At 43.3% G+C, this 20055-nt stretch overlaps 1 long non-coding RNA gene across 1 annotated transcript; it reads left to right on the top strand.

Annotated features, from left to right (window-relative positions):
- The first annotated feature begins 14761 nt into the window (after positions 1 to 14761).
- On the top strand, positions 14762 to 16081 carry LOC130609928 (uncharacterized). Its single transcript, XR_008974916.1, has 3 exons — positions 14762 to 14981; positions 15442 to 15510; positions 15858 to 16081. It is a non-coding gene; the product is annotated as an uncharacterized LOC130609928 (long non-coding RNA).
- The last annotated feature ends 3974 nt before the right edge of the window (positions 16082 to 20055 follow it).

Raw genomic sequence — 20055 nt, 5'->3', positions numbered from 1 at the left:
AGAAGTACAAGCTCTGTCTGGGGAGCATAGTGCAGAAATATTTGAGCTGGCTCTTATCTGGAAGCAATAATTATGCATGTCTTTCCTTTATCTGGGTTATTCTCTTCCCCTATTAGCCAAGATAATGGAGAGCTGGCTCTATTGTATAAACCCTTCTTAGTGGAAACCACATGGCTTATGCAGATCATGTCAGTATAGGTGAAAGTGTTATAGCTTACATGCATGGAAAATAGGTATTTATTGAAGCTGCTCTCACAGCTGAAAGAGTCATGCAGATAGATACTCTTAATTGTTGCTAGCAATTTCAGCATAAAAAGAGCACCACTTGATAGTACCAGCATATCCTTAAATAAGAGGCAGATCTATAAGATAATTTTTCATTGGGAAATCTGCCACCTCCTCAAAGATAACTATGAGATAACAGAAAATGCTCTTTTCTCCCTATGATCCCTGCTACATTCCAACGCTGCTGTTAATAGGGTGTGGAAAAATCTAGTTTTAGATTTAACTGTGACTGCCGTTGGTACAGATGAAGAGCTGTTGAATTATCCCATGGGGATCAGCATGCCGGAGCAGTTTTTAACTTCCTGACGTTAGTGCTGACTCTGTTAGCTACCACTTATCACAGAGGAATTGCTGGCAACCTTGGCATGGAAGTTTGTCCTTTTTTTTTTTTTTTTCCCATGGAATCTGATAAACCCCTTTTAGCCCTTTCTGGAGAAAATGGACTGTATTGAGATTTGCTTTAAGTGGTCTGAAAAAATCATTGTACAAGGAATAGTAGATCTTACTCTGTTCAAGAACTAAGTATTGTTGCTTGCTTAAGTAAAATAAAGCTGCAATGAGTAACAAAGTTCCTAGCTTGCAAAGTTACTGCGGCTTTCCCTTTAATCAGAATAATGCAGGAAAAGTTGAAACATTTATAATATCTGGATTTATTCTTGACTTTTCTGAACAGCTTAAAATAAGAATTCCATAGCAGTAAAACAACAGAAGCATATCTTTGTTTTGTTTTGTGCTGTTACTAAGTAAATCTTATTATGGATTAGGGAGAAACCCTTGAAATCCAATAGTCATTTTAGGACTAATGATGGCAAGGAAACTGTCTACAATGAAGATATAATGTCAATGAAACAGAACATTGTCAAAGGATAATGGGCTCTTGCTGCTAGATATATGCTTAATCCAATGATTTTATTTCTATTATACAACATGATTAAAAATAAATTAAATATAATGGGCTGAGGAATAATAGTGACTTAGACAATTTCTCATTGTTTTTGCATAGTAAAGCTGCCTTCCTACAGGCTGTGGAGCAAACTGGCTTTGGGCTTCAGCCAGCCAGGAGCCAGGACTAGGAAGGAATGCTTTAAAAAGTGCACTATTGCACTTTTATGAATCAAATAGTTTCAGCTTAGCTGAAATTCATCTCTGTGGTTTTTATTAGCAAATTAAGATCAGCCATGCAGCAATCTCCTACGATGACAAGCTCATTTAGGCATAATGAGAGAATTATTGACAGTTATCAGATTATACTAATGTTTCATTTAAAATAGGCCATATTTATCTAAGGTGCTTGTTTAGCTGTAGTGAGCTGGACTCTGGAAATTGGACTTCTGGCTTAGGCTCATTTATTTCCTGTGTAATTCTGAACTGATGCTTTATGGGTCTAAGATATATGCACTTGCTTTGCCTGCACAGAGTAAATGGGCCCAAGCTTAATGAATGTAAAGCATTGCAGTGTTTACTACCATGGAAAGTCTAAAATGAAAAACAACACTCTGAGACATGGCAGCAAATACAAATACCAACTTTCATTTGCAAACCAAGACATGGTTCATGCATTTCATTTCATTTGTTTGGTAGAGGGGATGGAGTGGGAAAGGTGTTAACACAATATATTGTGTTTTCCCTCTCTACTTTTTGAGGCCTGTTTAGAATCCTGTTTTATGTTCAGCCGTTCAGGACACTGTCACAAAGTAAGGTCTTTTCCTTTTTTTTTTTTTTTTGTTATTATATTGTAATGTAATGAAGAAAATTCCAGAAATTCACTGCACTATAAGGTATATTTATGGCTGCACTGTAATGGATTACCGAAGAAAGTTTCCTATCTTTGTAAAGGACAGCCTAGCTCAGAGAGCTAAAGCTGCTGAAGGGTTTCACCTACAGGCTGCTGGTACAAATCCAGCCCAGTCAGCAGTTACTGAAAGCTATCACCCACAAGCAGCAGCCTAGCTTCTGTGTGATGAGCTGGGAAGCTGGGATTGCTTAGTTTGGAGCAGAGGAGACTGAGGGGAGACATGATAACCTTTTTCAAACACATCAAAATAGCTGCAAAATGAAAGGGACAAACTATTCTCCGGCCTCAAGGGCTAATGGACTTACACTGCAGAAGAGGAGCATTAAGCTGTGTAATAGTGAAACATGGGGGATAGATTGTCTAGGAAGAACAGGTTAGGCTGCTATCTCTTAGGAATGATATTAGCACAGTCAGTCCCATCTTGAGACCAGGGGAGAGGCTATAGACAACTTGAAGTCCCTTAGAGCAACTGCTTGGAAAAGTCTTCAGCTTCCTTATGAAAAGACTCCAGCCAGCTCACAAGAACAGCAATGGTCAGCAGGCACCATGGCGGGGCATTGGGAGTTCACCTGCACTTCTCCCTCTTCCTTCAGGCATTGCCCAACACTAAAGAGTGGTTCTTCATCTTTCCATCTTCCCTTAGGGAATTAATAGAACCACAGAATGGTTTGGGTTGGAAGGGACCTTAAACGTTATCCAGTTCCAACCCCCCTGCCACAGGCAGGGACACCTTCCACTAGATCAGGTTGCCCAAAGCCCCATCCTACCTGACCTTGAACACTGCCAGGGATGGGGCAGCCACAGCTTCTCTGGGCAACCTGTGCCGGTGCCTCACCACCCTCATGGGAAAGAAGAACTTCTTCCTAATATCTAATTTAAATCCACCCTCTTTAAAGCCATTCCCCCTTCTTCGATCCCTACATGCCCTTGTAAAATGTCCCTTTCCAGATTCCTTGTACTGGAAGCTGCTCCAAGGTCTCCCCTGGGCCTTCCCTTTTCCAGGCTGGACAAATCCAACTCAGCCTGTCTTCGTAGCAGAGGTACTCTAGGCTCTGATCATATTCATGGCCCTCTTCTGGATGCACACAAGCAGGTCCATGTCCACGTCCTTCTCATTTTGGGGGCCCCAGAGCTGGAGGCAGTAGTGCAGGTGGGGTCTCACAAGAGCAGAGTAGAGGGGGAGGATCACCTCCCTCGACCTGCTGGTCACGCTCCTTTTGATGCAGCTCAGGAGAAAGTTGGCTTTCTGGGCTGTGAGCGCACACTGCTGCATCATGTTGAGCTGCTTCTTCAGAACTTCTGGAGTGTGACCAACAGGTCAAAGGAGGTGATCCTGCCCCTTAACTCTGCTCTCGTGAGACCTCACTTGGAGTATTGTGTGCAGTTCTGGTGTCCTTAACATAAAAAGGACATGGAACTGTTGGAACAAGTCCAGAGGAGGACCACGAGGATGATCAGGGGACTGGAGCACCTCCCGTATGAAGACAGGCTGAGGAAGTTGGGGCTGTTCAGCCTGGAGAAGAGAAGGCTGCATGGAGACCTCATAGCAGCCTTCCAGTATCTGAAGGGGGCCTATAGGGATGCTGGGGAGGGACTCTTCATTAGGAACTGTAGTGATAGGACAAAGGGTAGTGGGTTAAAACTTAACCAGGGAAAGTTTAGATTGGATATAAGGAGGAAGTATTTTACTGTGAAGGTGGTGAGGCACTGGAATGGGCTGCTCAGGGAAGCTGTGAATGCTCCATCCCTGGCAGTGTTCAGGGCCAGGTTGGACAGAGCCTTGGGTGACATGGTGTAGTGTGAGGTGTCCCTGCCCATGGCAGGGGGGTTGGAACTTGATGATCTTAAGGTCCTTTCCAGCCCTCAGTATTCTATGATTCTGTGATCTTAATGTAATTTCTAACCATAACCATTCTATGATTCTGTGATTCTTGTTAACCAGCACCCCCAAGACCTTTTCCTCATGGCTGCTCTTAATCCAGTCTCTGGCCAGCCTGCATTTGTGCTTGGGATTGCCCCAGCCCAGGTGCAGGACCATAGAATGCATGGTTGGAGCGTAGCCTTAAATGCTGACAATGGTGCTCTGTTTTAAGTTCATAGGACATTTGAGCGAGCCCAGTGCGCAAATTAACTGCTAGTTAAGGCTACCCAGAGGCAGAAGGCTGATAGAGAGCAACCAGTCTTTGTTGTTTTTGTAAACAAGGTTTAAAGGTTCTCAACTTTATAAACACAACAGAAATGCATATTTCATCCTGTATGTGCTACATCTGGGCCGTCAGGAAGACTGTGCTGCCTTGAACAATCTGAAGAACCTGGAGTTCTTCCAAGCTTCTGAGCCTGATTGCTCCAGCCACACATCAAACTTGTGTCTTGGTGAAACCTGAGCACAGAACAGCCTGTTCTCCCTAACTGCCCTGGTTGCCACGGGAAAGAAACCCACTGGTGTAGTCCAGAAGGGGGTTTTGGTTCAGGCCCCTGACACAGCTGGCCAGGGACCCTGAGAACCAGACCTGCTGCTGAGCCCGGTGTCACATTGAGGGTCGGGTAAGGATTAGTGCAATGCTCTTCCATTCAGGAAATCAGCTTTCCACCCCAACCTGGAAACTTCTTGTTTCAACAGGACAGACTATGCATTTTTAGAAATATGGCAGCTTCCCTTCTTTCTCAGGGGGAGCCATTACCATATTTCCAAATGATTTTCAAAGGGGGGTAATTCTGGTACTGTGATATAATGTCTGTGCTCTGTGGTATCAATCACTCCAGCTCTGGAGATGTTTCACAGATAAATTCTTGCCTTCTCTGTGAAGAGTAGGACAACAGTGACAGATTCCTTTTCTGGGCTTCAAAGTATATTTGAGACACAGAGTTAAGAGAGATTCTGGTTATACTGGTGAATATTTATTAGTAATGAGTCCCCCTAGTTGACATGGCGAGGACTGCAGAGATGTCCTTGACATCTTTACTGGCAATTTTTTGTAACTTAACTGATCTTGAGGCTAAATAATGTCCAGCCCAGTTGAAATACTCCATGAAACCTCTGTTGTTTCATTTTGTAACTCATCCTAGAGGAAACCACAAGTAAACATGAAAATAACCACAATTTGTTGATGTCTATTCAAAACAACTACATTTAGTTTAAAAAGGCCCTCCAACACCTCAGAGTAAGAATTCGTATTTCTTTGCTGACAACTGAGATGGCAAGACAAGACTAAAAATGCGTGCTGGCATCTTCTTGGGATTTGGCCTGGGGTGGACTATTCAGGTGGAATAAGTGTAAAATGGGTTACATAGTCACGTACTTCAAAGTGCAAGTGGGTGATGGAAATTCAGGTGGACATCTTTTAATGTACTCAGAAATTTCAGAAGTCCAGGAAAAATAATGGGGAAGAAGCTGCTGTTGCCACGCTCCACCTTTGGAGTAAAAGCTGTTTGCAAAGCAGCAAGAGGTAGATTTCAGTCTCTGTTAAACTGGCACATGGCCTGAAACATAACCCAAATACACCTACATCACTGCCTTCTGCGTTAGCTTCAGCATGAATACAGTTCTGATAACAAAGCAACAATTAAGCACTCTAGAGCCAAACAGTCCTGCTTCTTCACACGAGACAAAATAGGTGATTTGGCACCAGCATGGCACAAAAAAAATCACTTTTATTTCCTAATAAACCAGTTCTGTTTTCTGTTTCTTTTGCAAAATTCCTTTTGAAACATGTTGCTGTTTTATTTTTCCATAATAATTATAAAGAGATATGTTAATTATGGAAAGGTTGGTGCTCTTCCCACTTTCTGCCTTGAGCTTTTCTTTCGGTTGCCACTAAGCTCCCTTCCCAGTCTTGGTGCTTTACATGAAAGTAGAGTAATGCTGAAGGTGTGATGGTGTCATTTTCCATGGCTTGATGGGTACACCTAAAATGCTACCCTCCCTCACCATCCCTCCTTGTAGTGAATTGCTAGCCTCACAGATATGAGTACAACCAGTTAATGGTAAATGGTAAGTTAAATGATATTAAAATGGTAAGTTAAAAAAGGTCATGCACACAGTGGAATTGCCACTCTAACAGAATTTGTCAGGAGGATCAATTTGCTTTTGGTTGAATTCCCTTTTAATGATTAGCCCTGACAGATTACGTGCAGGTAAAGTGAAAAAGCAAGTGTCTTGCACAGGAACCAGGGAGTGAAAATCTCAACTGCTCCAAAACCAGCACGTTCCAAGAGGCATTTCGGAGACAGTGCTAGTCAGTTCAATTATAAGTAGCTCAAACAAGATTTCATAGTTGCTGGACTGAAATGCTACATTTTACCTTAAGGTCTCAATTCAGTCACTGTATTCTGAGATAGATCTGTGTCTGCTGGAGCAGGAGCTAGAGCCATAAGTCAAGCATACGAGGTCTGTTCCTTATTTCATTTGCTGGCATTTTTTAAAAGCCTCTTTGGCAATGTTATCTCCAGACTAAAAATGCAGTGCACAGAAGATGCAGAGGCAACAAGATCTAATCTTTTCCAAGATCTCATTCCTTCCTCCTAGTGTTGGTCATGCGTCCAAGGAAAGACACTTGGTCCATGCTCATTGACAAGAGCAGAAGTTAGGAAGCCACTTGAGTCTCAAAGCAGAGCTCCCACTCCTTGTTTCTCCTGTGGCCTCAAATGACCACTTTTCATCTTCTGTGGGTTGCTTTTATAGAGCAAACCCTCAGGCTGTGTGTGTGGGTGTCTGTGTAGCAGGATCAATTAGTGTGTGCCGTCATATGTGCAGGGAAGTTAGCAAAGAGAGGTTGGAAAGTGCCAAGAATTTTGTTTCATAGCTCTCCTTTCAGATCTTTTTCTTCTCATACCTCAGTTTGGCTTGAATAAGACCCAACACAATGAATGGCCACCAGCACCATCCCTGTAAAGTACCAGGCACAGTGGGAGGTGTCCCTGCCCATGACAGGGAGATTTTAGCTAGATGATCTTAAGGTCCTTTCCAGTCCAGCCCATTTCATGATGCTATGATAGACGACACAGTCATCCTTTCCAGGTCTCCCTCCCATTGCAGTCATCCTGCAGAAGCTGTGCAGGTCATTCACAGCTGCACAGTGTCGCCTCTCTTCTCTGAGGTGAGTAGATCTTCAGTGGATCTGTGGGTTCCCACTGCTGTGCACACCCAGGCCATTGCCATGCAGAGGTGGGCAGCCTACTGCAGGTCTGAGGATGAATACGGTTGGCAGCACATAGTTCTGCCTGAGATGCTAAGCCCAGCCTCATTGCTGGAGTGAAGCCCTCCAGGAGAGTCAGAGCTCTCAGTTGTACCAATGCACTTTTCCTTGCCCTACTTCAGAGGCAGAATTGCATTAAGCAGCTTGCTTAGGAACCCTTAACACCTGGGGGACTATTAAAAATGTCAAAGGCTCCCCCAAGCTTACAAACACAAGGAATGAGCATGAGCAACTGTGTGGTACCTGTGGGCAAGTATTGATTTTCTCATCACAATGTCAACACAAAGTCTGGCATACTAATGGATGGGATTCATGTGAATTCAGTTTTGATACGCCATCTCTCAAAAAGCTCAGGAGAATTGAAATGGGGGCTGTTTGAAGCTGGATACGCGGAGGGGCGTCTATATAATTACCTGTGTTTTCCTGCCATTACCTTATTTCCAAAGGAGAGGAAGAGCACTGTATTTGTGAACGCTGTGTAAAAGCTGTTGCATTTTCACCGAGCAATAGCTTGGTTTGTCAGAGTTGGGAATGAACGTGGTTAGAGGGAGCGAATTAAATCTCAAAAGTAATGCCTCTGATTTGCAGAAGGGAAAGGGGAAGTGCTAAGTGAATATAGGAAATTGCAGCATTATGCGTTGTGAGAGCAATTCTTTCCATCCTTGTAGCTAATGGACTGAACAGAAAGTGAACAATTTGTTTCATACAATGATTCACCAACACTCTGACAGGGTTTCCAATTCTGAGCTCAGCTTCATATTCAGCTCCCTGTTTACTAGTGAAATAGTACAATTATCTGTCTACCTCTTACATTTTATAAACAGCAAGGCTGTGGTATCTGAAGATAATAAAAATAACTGTATAAATCCTGGTTGTTTAAGGCTGGAGGGAAGGGAAATGAAGCAAATGTTATCTTTCCAGCAGTCTGTTGGAACACTCCTCTGAAAATGAAGTTAAATTCCCTGGGAAAATAGGTCTGAAAGAAAAATGCCAATGGAACTTGGTTTTCAATTTCTATTTAATGTTTTCCCCATCCAGGTTTGTGAAAGGAAATCACAAAATGTTTCCTGTTTGAGTCCACTTGTCAAATTGTCGATAGTAAAGTAGCCAGAACTGTTACAGCTGAATTGGCCACATAAAGCTCTGGTGAAAAAGGGATGCATCTCCCAGAGGCATTTAGTAAATGTGCTAAGCTGCTTTACAAGACAGGATGACATTTTTCTGCCTTTAACCCCAGTTTTACTGAGAGTAGAAATCACTTGGACTATAAGGAGGTTCAGTTTTTAGTCTGGAAATGATTGTGAGCCAGCCCTGACCGCATACGTTTCTTGCTCATGGGGTCAGTGTTGGAATGGAACAGCCTTCCAGAAGAGTGTAATTAGTCACTTGTTAATATTGACTATTTATGATACATTAAGGCTTATCAGGGCTATTTGGAAAGAGATTCTGGACAAATATACTGTAAAAGGGCAATTTCTGTCCCAAACTATGCATTCAGTAGAGCTCTTAAAATCCAGTGAGAGTCAATGGGTTAGGGGGAAGAAAGCAATGGCTATAAAGATAAAAGCTATTAATAAATATAATGATCTGCACAGCTGAGGATTTGGGAGTCTTACTTCAAATTACATAGCTAAAATGTAAAAAACCCAGCAATTACCTGTTGCTGCTAGATAGTGATGAGACTGTCTATGGGAGAATCTGTGTCTACCTTACCCTTTATGCTCATCGTAAGTATAAAGTTGCTATTAAAAATGCTTTTAGTCTGAAAGCCACTTAAATTGGTGGTGGCAGCAGCAGTCGGTGTGGGTGCTGAAATCTAGGCACTTGCTGAGGAGATAGGGCAGGCAGCAGAGAGAACCTACCTTGATGGGAATGGCACCTGTCAGTGGCCTCAGAGCAGCTGAAGAGCATGAATTTCATAGCACCCATTTTGCACATTTTTCCTGGAGACCCAAGTGGGGAGCTTTATAGATATATCTATAGAGCTATAGATGTATCTATAGCTCTATAGATATAATGGAAAAGGGATAGAAGATAGACAAAAACAGAACATCACCTTGCTAGGGGAGAGAGATTTAAGATTATCAGTAGCAGAAGAACTACCTAATCTTAGCATATTAAGAGAAAAAAGGCACCATTTTTTGTTAGTTTCTTACAAGTGCTAAGCCATTAGTACCTCTGTCCTGGCACAGGAGGAGAATTGTCAGTTCCAGTGCTACGTCCCTCAGTGGCACTGGGACAGAGGTGCCCATTTAAATGTCTGCTGAGTCTCAGGGTGATTTTACTGCTGCCCTTTCTTGGAGCAGTACACTGGGCCTAGCTGTTGGCAAACTGGACAAACCAGGAGTACTGGCTTCGTGGTTGGGAATTTGCAGTGGTACAATTATTCCACTCCTTGTAAAACACAGAAATGCAGCATTCATTCCCTTCAGATTGCAGGAGTGAATATGGGGCAAATTTCTTCTATGAGGAGTTTACTTACGGTGAAATGAAATGTAGCCTGTGAGAGCTTTTCTCTCTAAAATTAGCCTTGGGTAACTACTGCAGATGTAGTATTACTAGGTGTCTCCATTCAGCTGGGCAGCTCTCACCCTGGATCTTTCTGACCTTATTAAGTTCCAGGCAAACCTTGTCAGGGGTCTGAGCTTAAGTGAAATCTGCCATTTTGATTAGCTCTGGAATAAATCACACATCTGGAGGAGCAGGAGGAATATGTCTCCTTGCTGTGATGGTCATTGGCAGTTAGGTGACTCTTTGAGCTAAGTATAGATCACAGTGGCTCCTAAGGCTGTCTTACAGGAGGTCTGAGCAAAATTTGCACAAAGCCATTGCTGTTACTAAGGAGCTACAAGAGATTTCTCTGGATTCCCTTGAATTCCCGAGTTTCTGCTTTCTACTGGGCATAGCATAAGGGAAAGAAACCATAAACTGGTTTTCCTTTTGCTGGTAAACAAGTAGTGCAAATGAAAAACTTCAATTTCCAGCATCACCGAGTTCAAGAGAGTGACTGCTCTCCTGGCCAGCCTCTCTGGCAGTCTCACCCCAGAAGTTGTTATAGACAGCATCTGTGCCCTTTGATTCCATCTTTAACCTTACTTTCAGTTGCCTGAGGTGCTACAGCATGGTGAAAGATGACTTGTGTTTCCCTTTCAGAAGACGGCTTCATCTTTGCTGCTGTAAAAAGGACCTTTATTTCTTGCAGATCCCTGTACAACGTTTTGTGCTAAGATGACAGACAGTACATCTACATTCACACATTTGCCTGAGTGTTTGCAGCCTGCACACCTTTCACTGTTGGGCATTTCCCAGTACTGGGATCTGTAAAGCCCTAAACAAAAACTACTTATTCTAGTCTTATTAGAACACTAAAGCAAACAAGCAAACTGGTATTTTATTGCCCTCCTTCCCTTCTGTGTTTAAATTACTATTTACCCTCATTAATCTAGTGTGTGGCTCCTCAGTTAGGCAATACAGTTTTTCAGTGTGTGTATGTATCTACATGTAAATTGAAAAGAGGCCAGATTATTTTCTGAGCAGATTTTTCCATGGTCTCCTATGCTGTAATTGCTGCCCAGGGTTCTGCAAAGTTGCACATGCGGTTCTTCTGCAGAAAACAGAGCAAACATAACGTAACTAACCCATACTGACTACCAGATGCCTCAAAGTGTTCAAGACTTGTAGCAAATTACTGTTTTCTTTGGTCCGTATCCACCCTGCCTTCTGATGCCTTTCCCTTTGATGCCCTGCGACCTCACTGTGAATGCTGTGCCTTCTGCTCAGTGCTCACATGGACAGATGGACAGTGGTGCCAACAAGGGACCTCGACAGTCAGTCCACTAGACTCTCACTTGTCATTCCTTAGGATGATAACTGATTAGCTAAAGCTAATGATTCCTGACAAGTGCTTAACTACACTTAAAGAAATACTGCCTCTGTGAAACCAGTCTTTTGGTAGATACCTAAGCTTCATTTTGCTGATACACGTTAGTAGCTGTACTTTACCAGCTGATCACATCTCATAATTACAATTACTTGTCCTGGCCCAGAGAAAAGCTTAGTTCATTTGTCCAAGTATTGATTAACTGGTGTAGTCAAGATTACTTTCCTTCGCAGAGGATGGATAACCATTAATAATGTTATAATTACAGCGAAGAAAGTATGTTGATGAGGGGCCAGATTGGAACTTCAATAGATAAGGAGACAGGCATTGTTTATACAACCCTGAAGAATCTACAGCTGCTGTGTTAAAAGGGGTAATTAACTGCTGATGACAAGGGGCTGTTCACATCCGTGGGCTGCACCCAGGGGGCTCTCCCAGTGGGAGTCCTTGGAAGTCAGTCACCGGCTTGGGGCAAGGCCAGGAAAATATTTGCCTGAGTGACAGCTCCGGGCTGACTTGTGTGCGGGAGTGTGAGGAGGCAGAGCCACAGGCTGTGTTTTGGTATTGTGCAACCATCAGCTACAGCCGTACCCATGCAAAGGATGGGTGGCGTTTAATTCTTGCTCTCTGTCTGCTCTGGTCAGGCAGCAGGGGAAGGAGAGGCCAGGTTTTACACCTGTGGTAGGTGCCACAGCACAGAGAGGCACCAGGACTTCCTTCTTCTCTCCCCCCCTCCTCATGTGAATGCCCTCGTACTCCAGCACAGGGTGTCTCCAGCACTCCTGACCCTGTCAAGGTGACAGCCCTACTCTATTAGCTGGCAGACACATGAGCCTGGAGGGAGAAGGAGGAAGAAAGGCCGTGCTGGGGTGTGGGGAGGCCACACAGGGCAGTGGCACAGGGGAGCTTCCAGGAAGTTGGGGCTGTTCAGCCTGGAGAAGAGAAGGCTGCGTGGAGACCTCATAGCAGCCTTCCAGTATCTGAAGGGGGCCTATAGGGATACTGGGGAGGGACTTTTCGTTAGGACTATAGTGATGGGACAAGGGGTAATGGGTTCAAACTTAAACGGCGGAAGTATAGATTGGATATAAGCGAGAAGTTCGTGACTGTAAGGGTGGTGAGGCACTGGAATGGGTTGTCCAGGGAGGTTGTGAATGCTCCATCCCTGCAGTGTTCAAGGCCAGGTTAGACAGAGCCTTGAGTGATACGGTTTCGTGTGAGGTATCCCTGCCCATGGCAGGGGGGGTGGAACTAGATGATCTTAAGGTCCTTTCCAACCCTAACTATTCTATGATTCTATGAAAACCACAGATGGAACCTCATTCTCCTGGACTTCTGGAGGTGATGAAGTAGGACATACACCAAGAATATAGCTTTATGGATGAGGTAGAAACTGAGGATATTGTTATCTGGAGTCAGTAAGTTCATATCCTCATTCTCTTTGACCCCACTAGCTAATTTCAATGGTCTGTTCCAAAATCAGTATCAAAACACAATCTGCTGTTCATCCATCACATGGAAAAAATGTGACCATTCCTACAGAATAATGATTTCTGTGGGCAGTGTGCGTTGGTCCTTGTATTCCCTCATACAACCCGCTCTTCCACACAGGTCCATATTGCTTTATGTAAATTCATGTTAATCTCAGTCTCTGTGCATGTGGGCATATTTCACCCATTTGATAAAGACCTAGGGAGTCACCCCTTGCTATATACTTTATATTCAAAAAAGCTGGGGTTAATTTGATGCCAGGAGAACAGCTTTTAATTCTCCGTCTCAAGGCATTAAACTACCAACATTAACTTTCTGTGCTCAGCTCTTGGGGTCTACAAGGAAATGGTGTGAGCAAATTTGATGGCAGGCATATTGGCATGTGAATGTAAATCAGGTAGAGAGTTGTAGGCAAAATGAAAATCAGGCTGAGATGTGTGGTGCTTTTCAAAGGAAAAAAAAGTGAAAGAAATTAAGCTTGAGCTGCATTTTTGTTCTCACAGTGTTGATAGTTTGGGTGGTTGATCTGAATGCTGTGGGTGAATTGTTTGAAAATAGTAGGTGACGAGTTTGTTTGTTAATGAAAATGTGGAGGGCTCTTGTGTCCCGCTCAGAACTGCAAAATCTTTTTGCCACAGTGCAAGTCTTGCCATTGATTTGATGTATTTCTGTCAGGGACCTGTGTTCTCTTCCTCCCCCACTCTCCTTAAAGTTCTCAGAAAAGATACAGTCCTTTATTTTTTTCTGATTTGGATCCATAATCCAGTGATGTCCTTTTTATTTACAGATTAAGTGCTGAGTAGTGAAATGTAGATAAGCAATGATGTGTCCAACTCACAAATACTGATTGCATGCCTCCTCTTTACCACTGCTATCATCACTGCAGAAGCTTTGTTAGATTTTATGAGGTACTTGTAAAAGTCAAGAGATTCCATGGAATTTTACCTTTCTGTTAAAGCTAAGGGAAAATACCTCAAAGCTTGGAGCCCTCTTCAGCAAAATCGTTGCAAGCAGGTCCTGCTCTTTCTTAAATTGGCAAGGCAACAGCTTGAGCATATCCTCTGAGTGCCAGTGTGACAGTCTGATCACCTGAGGAGAGAAGTGTCTCACAGACAGGGAGATCCCAAACCATTTGGGTAATTATAGGTGAAAACTAACAGCTTGCCAGTACAGATTCTTGAGTGCTGAAGGCGAGTGCTTACAGTAGGAGCCTCCACAGTACAACTGCTGCATACAGTGATTCTGCAGCAGCTTGTCCAGGGGCCCCCCTGGGGAGAGCATGTGTTGTAAATAGAATAATCAGGAGATAATAAATGTAATGGACAGTCATTTTGCAAGCTCCTGACCAGCTGGAGTTGAGAGACCCCATGCCAGCTAATGCAGCTACATGATTGCCAGGTGCTGGTTGAGCATCTAACTGGGCCTTTCGGCTGCAAACCGAAGTAAGGCTCCTTCTATCCAAAGGTTGTTTATAATGTTCCTTGAGTGCTTTTCCCAGTAACATTTTCATCTTCCACCAGCCTAATCTTTCCTGCTCTCTAGCTTTCACCAGGAACTGAATAGAGTACCAGTCTCATTACAGAATGGAGAGCCACTTAAAATCAACCTTAATATCACCAGCATCAACATCAGGAATGACATCAGGCTGTCAATTTTCTATTTATGTAGGAGTTAATTAAAGGGGTAGCCAGTTAGTAGGAAAATAACCCAATGTCTTCAGCAGGTCTTTTCCTGAATTTAGGCATCAGTGCCAAAAAAGAGGGCATGAAAGTATTGTTTAGGCAAAGTGTAGACATCTAAGTCAAAAAACATGGAAAACACAACCTCTTTTCCTGCTTACTAAAGATATATGAATTCTTTAAGTGCCATAAGGATTAACTCTGGCATTTCCCTGTTCTTAAATCTCTGGAAAGACCCAGAGTTGCCACTGTCATCACTCAGTTGCTGTGATTTCCAATCAGGCATTTCACTGAGCAAGTCTCCTGGAAGTCATGAACAGTTGATTGGGACTAGGAAGACTAATTTCACAAAATCAGGAGAGTGTTGTCTGCTCCTTTTAAAACTCAGGCAGGGAAACTCCTTTCTCCTGTTCTCCAAAATTCAGTGGCCTTCTGGAAGCAGAGCTGACCAAAGCTATAAAAGGTCTTCTGCCTGAAAGAAGAGAGTCAAGCACCTCTTCTCTAGGCTGGACATTGCAGCTGCTGATGCATGGTCCATCTCTGCTAAGAACTCAGGCTCTGTGCATCAAGAACTGGAGGGAGCAAGATGAAGCCCAGCGTTAGGACAAAGTTACTTGGATTTTACTTTCTCCTTAGCTTAACTACCACTACTTAGAGTGAGTATTCCTCTCAGAGGTACAGTGGGAATTTGAGTTAGCACAAGAGCTATCTTACCCTGATTAAAAAACGTGAAGTCTCTATGTTGTTTAATGGAGATACTGGTATTTTGGCCTCCTTTGTGACCAAAGGAGAAAGTGATAACCCTTTATTTCAGGGGAAAAGGGGGTGGCTGTCAATATGGCAGGCTCCATGGCACTACCTGTGCTAACAGGCAAGTGGCAGCAGACAGGCACAGTGATGGTGTGACCACAAGTGGCCCCTTGCACCTGTACAGATAGGATCTACAGGCTGGCTGTAGTCTTCCCACATACCCTTGGGACACCACAGCAATGACTAAGATGGTTAAAACTCATGATATTGCATTTTATGTGCTTATTACTGATGATGTCTGAGATAGATAGTGAAAAACCAACTACAATAGCTTTTTTTCTGCTTTTTTTTTTTTTTTAATTTTAGGTTCCAGGCTGAGTTTGGAGGACAAGTAGTCTGGGAAAAAGCAATGAATTCCTTTTAACTTTTAACAAGGTGAGTAGATGTGGAAGTCTGGAAAAATTGTAAATATGGAATCTGACTGTGCCATTTTCTGCAAAGATATTACCCAAACTAGAACAGCTCTTAAGTGAGTACTGAACTGTAAAGATGAGCATGGATTGGAGCTGTTTGGAAACGTTCCTTTAGTTTAGGGAGAAATGTCAGTTTTGCTCTATAATTTCATGTAAAATAACTCTCTTGTGTCTAAGTGAGTTGAGTTAAAAAGACTGGTGTGAGTGCATCACAGAGTACCAAATCTGTTAAAACTAGTGAATTTCTAACTGTTTGCCAAAAAAAAAAGTCCCAGCCTAATTAACCTAATGTTTTCTGTCTGTCTGCAGGCAGCCTTAACCAAAAGCATGAACCTTTCCACTTCATTCATCTCAGTGAAGTGCCAGCTTCGCACTCCTTGGTTTCACTCAATGTCAGTGCCACTTGCTTTATTGCTGAGTGTTTTATCTGGAGGTTTGGAAGGGGTATGCTGAGATGTGCAGGGAAATAAAAGCACAGGAAAGAAGAACAATGATACAGAAAGGAAGAAGGCATCAGATGTCTTCTGCATATGGGTGACGAGTCCCTCTGGTGACTGCAGAAGAAATGGGAGCTGGAGCTTTGTTTGTCTCACCCATCACAACGCCCAACCCCCGAGGGCAGCCACTTCTGTTGCACTGATGCCAAAGGCAGAAGTCTTTCCCCAGAGCCATCCGAGATTGTCCCTCCTGCAGAGCAGGCTGGTTGCCTCTCATCCTTCTTCCTTGTCCCACTCTTTCTGCTGTAGTAGTCTGAGCCATCATGGATACCAGTGCAAGTGAGTATGTTTAAATAGCCTGAGTGCTGTTAATTGGAGACGCTGGCATTGGTATTGACACCCCAGTGGCTTCATGGAGACTTAGGTCTTCCCCTGTCTGTCCTGTATCCAAAGAGCTCCAGTCTGCATTTGGCCTTGTCTCCATCACAGTGGCCTCTTCCCTGCTTTCCCCCTTGCCTTTTCCCAGCAGGTTTTCAGCACACTGCAGTCAGACATTCTTCTCCATGTCATTTGGCTGGGATTCTTCGTTCTTAGTCTCCATTTTTTTCTAAGCCCCTCTCATGGCCTATAGCCAGAATGGGAGAGATGTAGTCACTTTTGAGGGCTGTGACTCCTGAAACATCTCTAATGCTTCTGGTGCAAATGATGCACCTTTGCACAAGTTTTGGCACCTTTGTTACAGATGCATGCAGCTTTCCTCTTCCTGCAGAGAAAAATTCAAGGCTATGATGCAAAATGTTTGGCTTTCTTCTTTTAAACCGAACAACCAAACCTCGTGGGTTTTTTTTTTCACCTCTGTCTCTGTGTTGTAGCTTTTTCACACCTCTGTGCTTAAAAGCCCCTTCAGAGGCACTAAAAGGAGTCCCTGCTTCTTTGGAGAAGAGGTGGCTTAAAAAAGGCACAGGACTGTGGGGGAGAAATGGGGCTGTGGGAGCTGAGTGAGGCTGAGCCAAGCCAGAGGAAAAGGCAGCACTGACTGAAGTCAAGGAGAGGGAAGGGCCTGGAGGGGTAAGGAGTGAGGGCTGTTGGAGCCTGTCCTCCATCGACTGAATAAACAGCCCACATAGCAATAACAAATAATTTTATGAGGAGCTAGATAAGCTTTTAAGGAGGAAAAATGGTCTGGGGTGTAACTGCAAATTGAGGAAAGCAGCTGAGATGGGTTTCCCTGTGGCCGTCTGTCCTCTATTTGGCAGCAGCTCATTTGTGAAATAAAGAAATCAGGAGTGGTTTATGGTGCTAAGACATGTCAATGACTTGCACTCAGTGAAAATCATTGATGTTTCTGCTTTAGCTAGATTTTGCTACTTGGACTTGACAGCATTTCACTGCCTGAAATCCTGTTTTGTTAAACCTGGCAATGAGTAAAATCACAAGTTCCTTAAGAAAATCCTCTGGGCTTGGAAGGGGAAATGTTCATTACCCCTGTAATTATCAGGTAAACTCCGCTTTGGTGGGACACTCAGTGCTTTCTGACTTACCTCCATTCCTCTCCTCATAGCCCCCTAATTACCAGGTGCCACTCAGACTGTAGTTTGCCGCTGTTTGATGCACACTGTAGAAAACTGATTATGTGTCACTGAAACGCACTGAGAGCCAGGCCATAAATATTTCCATCAACCTGTCTCTGTACCATCCCCAGGACTCTAGTTTCTGGAATACAGCTAATCCCTCAATATGCAGTTTGGGTTTTGGTTTCTTTGGAGCTGACCCTTATGCAAAGGAAATATTACCTTGGGAACAGGGTTGAATGATAGTATTATGGACCTACTCTCTTATTTCCTCTTTATTTTATGATGGAAATGTAAGATGTTGTGAATGGTTCATCATAACATATGCCAGCAGAAGCATGCCAAAAATAACAATCTGAAGCAGCACACGGTATGTAACGCTTGCATACTTCTCCGAAAGATAGAGAGATCATTGAAACAACACATGTCAGATGCTATTACTGTCATATTGTTGGGGCCATCTGTTAGAGGCCAAGATCAAGACCTGCTGCTTTCCCTGGAACAGCAGCTCCACAAAGGACTGTGGCAAATTAAGCTGTATCTGCTCAGACCTGGGAAGCTCATTTGAGGGGTTTGCTTGTTTGGTTTCAAGATTTCATCAGGGATAAACCAAACAGTGTATTTTGGATATTGCTCCAGGGGAAGTCTGGGGAAAACCTTTTTAATTCTTTTTTGTTTGTTTGCTGTGTGTGGGATTTTAAGGGCTAAATAGCAGGTACAAGGTAAGGACTGAATTGTCAGGATGGGAGGTGTGCATCTGCACCCAAAGTTGTGCTTTTGGAAAAACATGTTCATAAATAAAGTTCATAGGAGTGTGCATGTACAATTATTTGTAGCTAAACAATAATTTGGCAGCAACCTACAGTTGTGTTTGCCAACCAATGTAATTGACTATACACCCAGATTTTCAAAGCATAGACTTTTGAAGTTGCATATGGAATTTGGATGCCAAATTCTCCTGGTGGTCTTCAACATCTCAACTAGAATACCTGTAAATCTGCTTATAAGATGAAGTTCTGTATAATTTTGGATCCACAGGGAGTTTTGCTACTGACAGCAGTGGGCTGGATTTCACACATACACTTACTGTATCAATATAGCTACTAACACACGCACATCTATACATATAGATATATGTTTTCAATAGTATTAACATAATGGCACAGCTTTTAGTCCCACTGCATTCATATAAGTTTATGTAATGGACATATGTTTTACTGACATGTTTTGTAATAGTTTTAATGTCCTTGCTGATACCAGAACACTAAAGAATTAAATGTATTGAAGTGGAAGACGGAAAGTCGCTGTTCTGAAGACAGATGTGGTTCAAGTGCCAAGAAATGAGGGCAGTTTTCAAATGTAGGTAAATGACATCATAGATATATAGATATATATTTTTGTGGAGGTTTTTTTTTTTTTTTTTGCTGCTTGTTGGTGAAAGACTTGGACCCAGTTCCTACCCATTCTGCACCTCCCAGTTAGTGGCAGATCTTGCACCGCAAAAAAGCCTTCAAAGCTTTGCTTCAGCTCTGATGCAGGAAGAGCTTCTGTTTTGAAATCTCAGGTTGTGCTACAGCATATGGATATTTTTCCTGCAGATTCATGATGCACATGTTCCTCATGAAAGCATCCTTCTGTTCCTGGAGGAGCCCAGCACAAGGGGGTTTGCTAGCCAAAGACGCCCTCCTAGGGAGGGTGCAGGAGAGGACCCCAGGGAGGAGGAGGTGGCTCAGAACTGGTACCAAAATAAGAAATGTGCAGCAGGAAGATGTCTGTTTTTTTGCAGGTCAGGAGGGGGGATGTGTGGGGTGGAGGAAGGACTGCTGGGGATTCACTGCCGGCAGCACCACATCCTTCTGCTCACTGGATGTTTCCGTGTTTTACCCAAGGGTTGTTTCATGTAAAATCTGTGGATAGCCATTAGAGTTGGGGTAGGATCCAGGTCCCCATTTCCAGGAAAGCACTCTCACTGCAAAGACAGGGACTTGAAGTTTGTTAACTGTGCCTTCAGGGGCTGGAGAGAGAGGCTTTGCTTGTGGAGGTCAGACTCTCTGGAAGGGGCAGTAACTTCATGCTCACAGCAGTTTTATGATCTATCACTGTTCTTTCCTCTGGGTTTCTTGTGGGAAAGTGGTGTCAGAAAGATGCTGCTGCAGCCATTGCTGGTGAGGAGTAATGATCCCAACTGCAGCACCCTCTTACACACATACCACTGTCTGGGGATACTAACAGTGCAAACTGATTATGCAGTGCAAAAGTATCTAACAACCTTCTATTTATTTCCCTTGCAGGAGAAATTCCCCAAGTAGGTCACTGTCGCTCCTCTTAGCCATTTTTACTCATTACATGTTCGAGCAAAAGTGTTTGAAATACATTACTGGAAGCCTTGTTTAATTGAAATGAGTTGTGTCCAAACTAATTTGGAAGAGCCAAGAGTGATTTTATGACATACTGGAAAACTCTTGGGTCCTTAGAGGAGGAACTGAAAGATGGCATGGG

This window comes from Pezoporus wallicus, unplaced genomic scaffold (genome assembly GCF_028554395.1).
Source record: "Pezoporus wallicus isolate ANWC-B61680 ecotype Strahan unplaced genomic scaffold, APGP_CSIRO_Pwel_v1 contig_5069, whole genome shotgun sequence".
NCBI lineage: Eukaryota > Metazoa > Chordata > Aves > Psittaciformes > Psittacidae > Pezoporus > Pezoporus wallicus.
The sequence above is the reverse complement of the archived record's forward strand: the minus strand, read 5'-3'. Positions and strand labels throughout refer to the sequence as shown.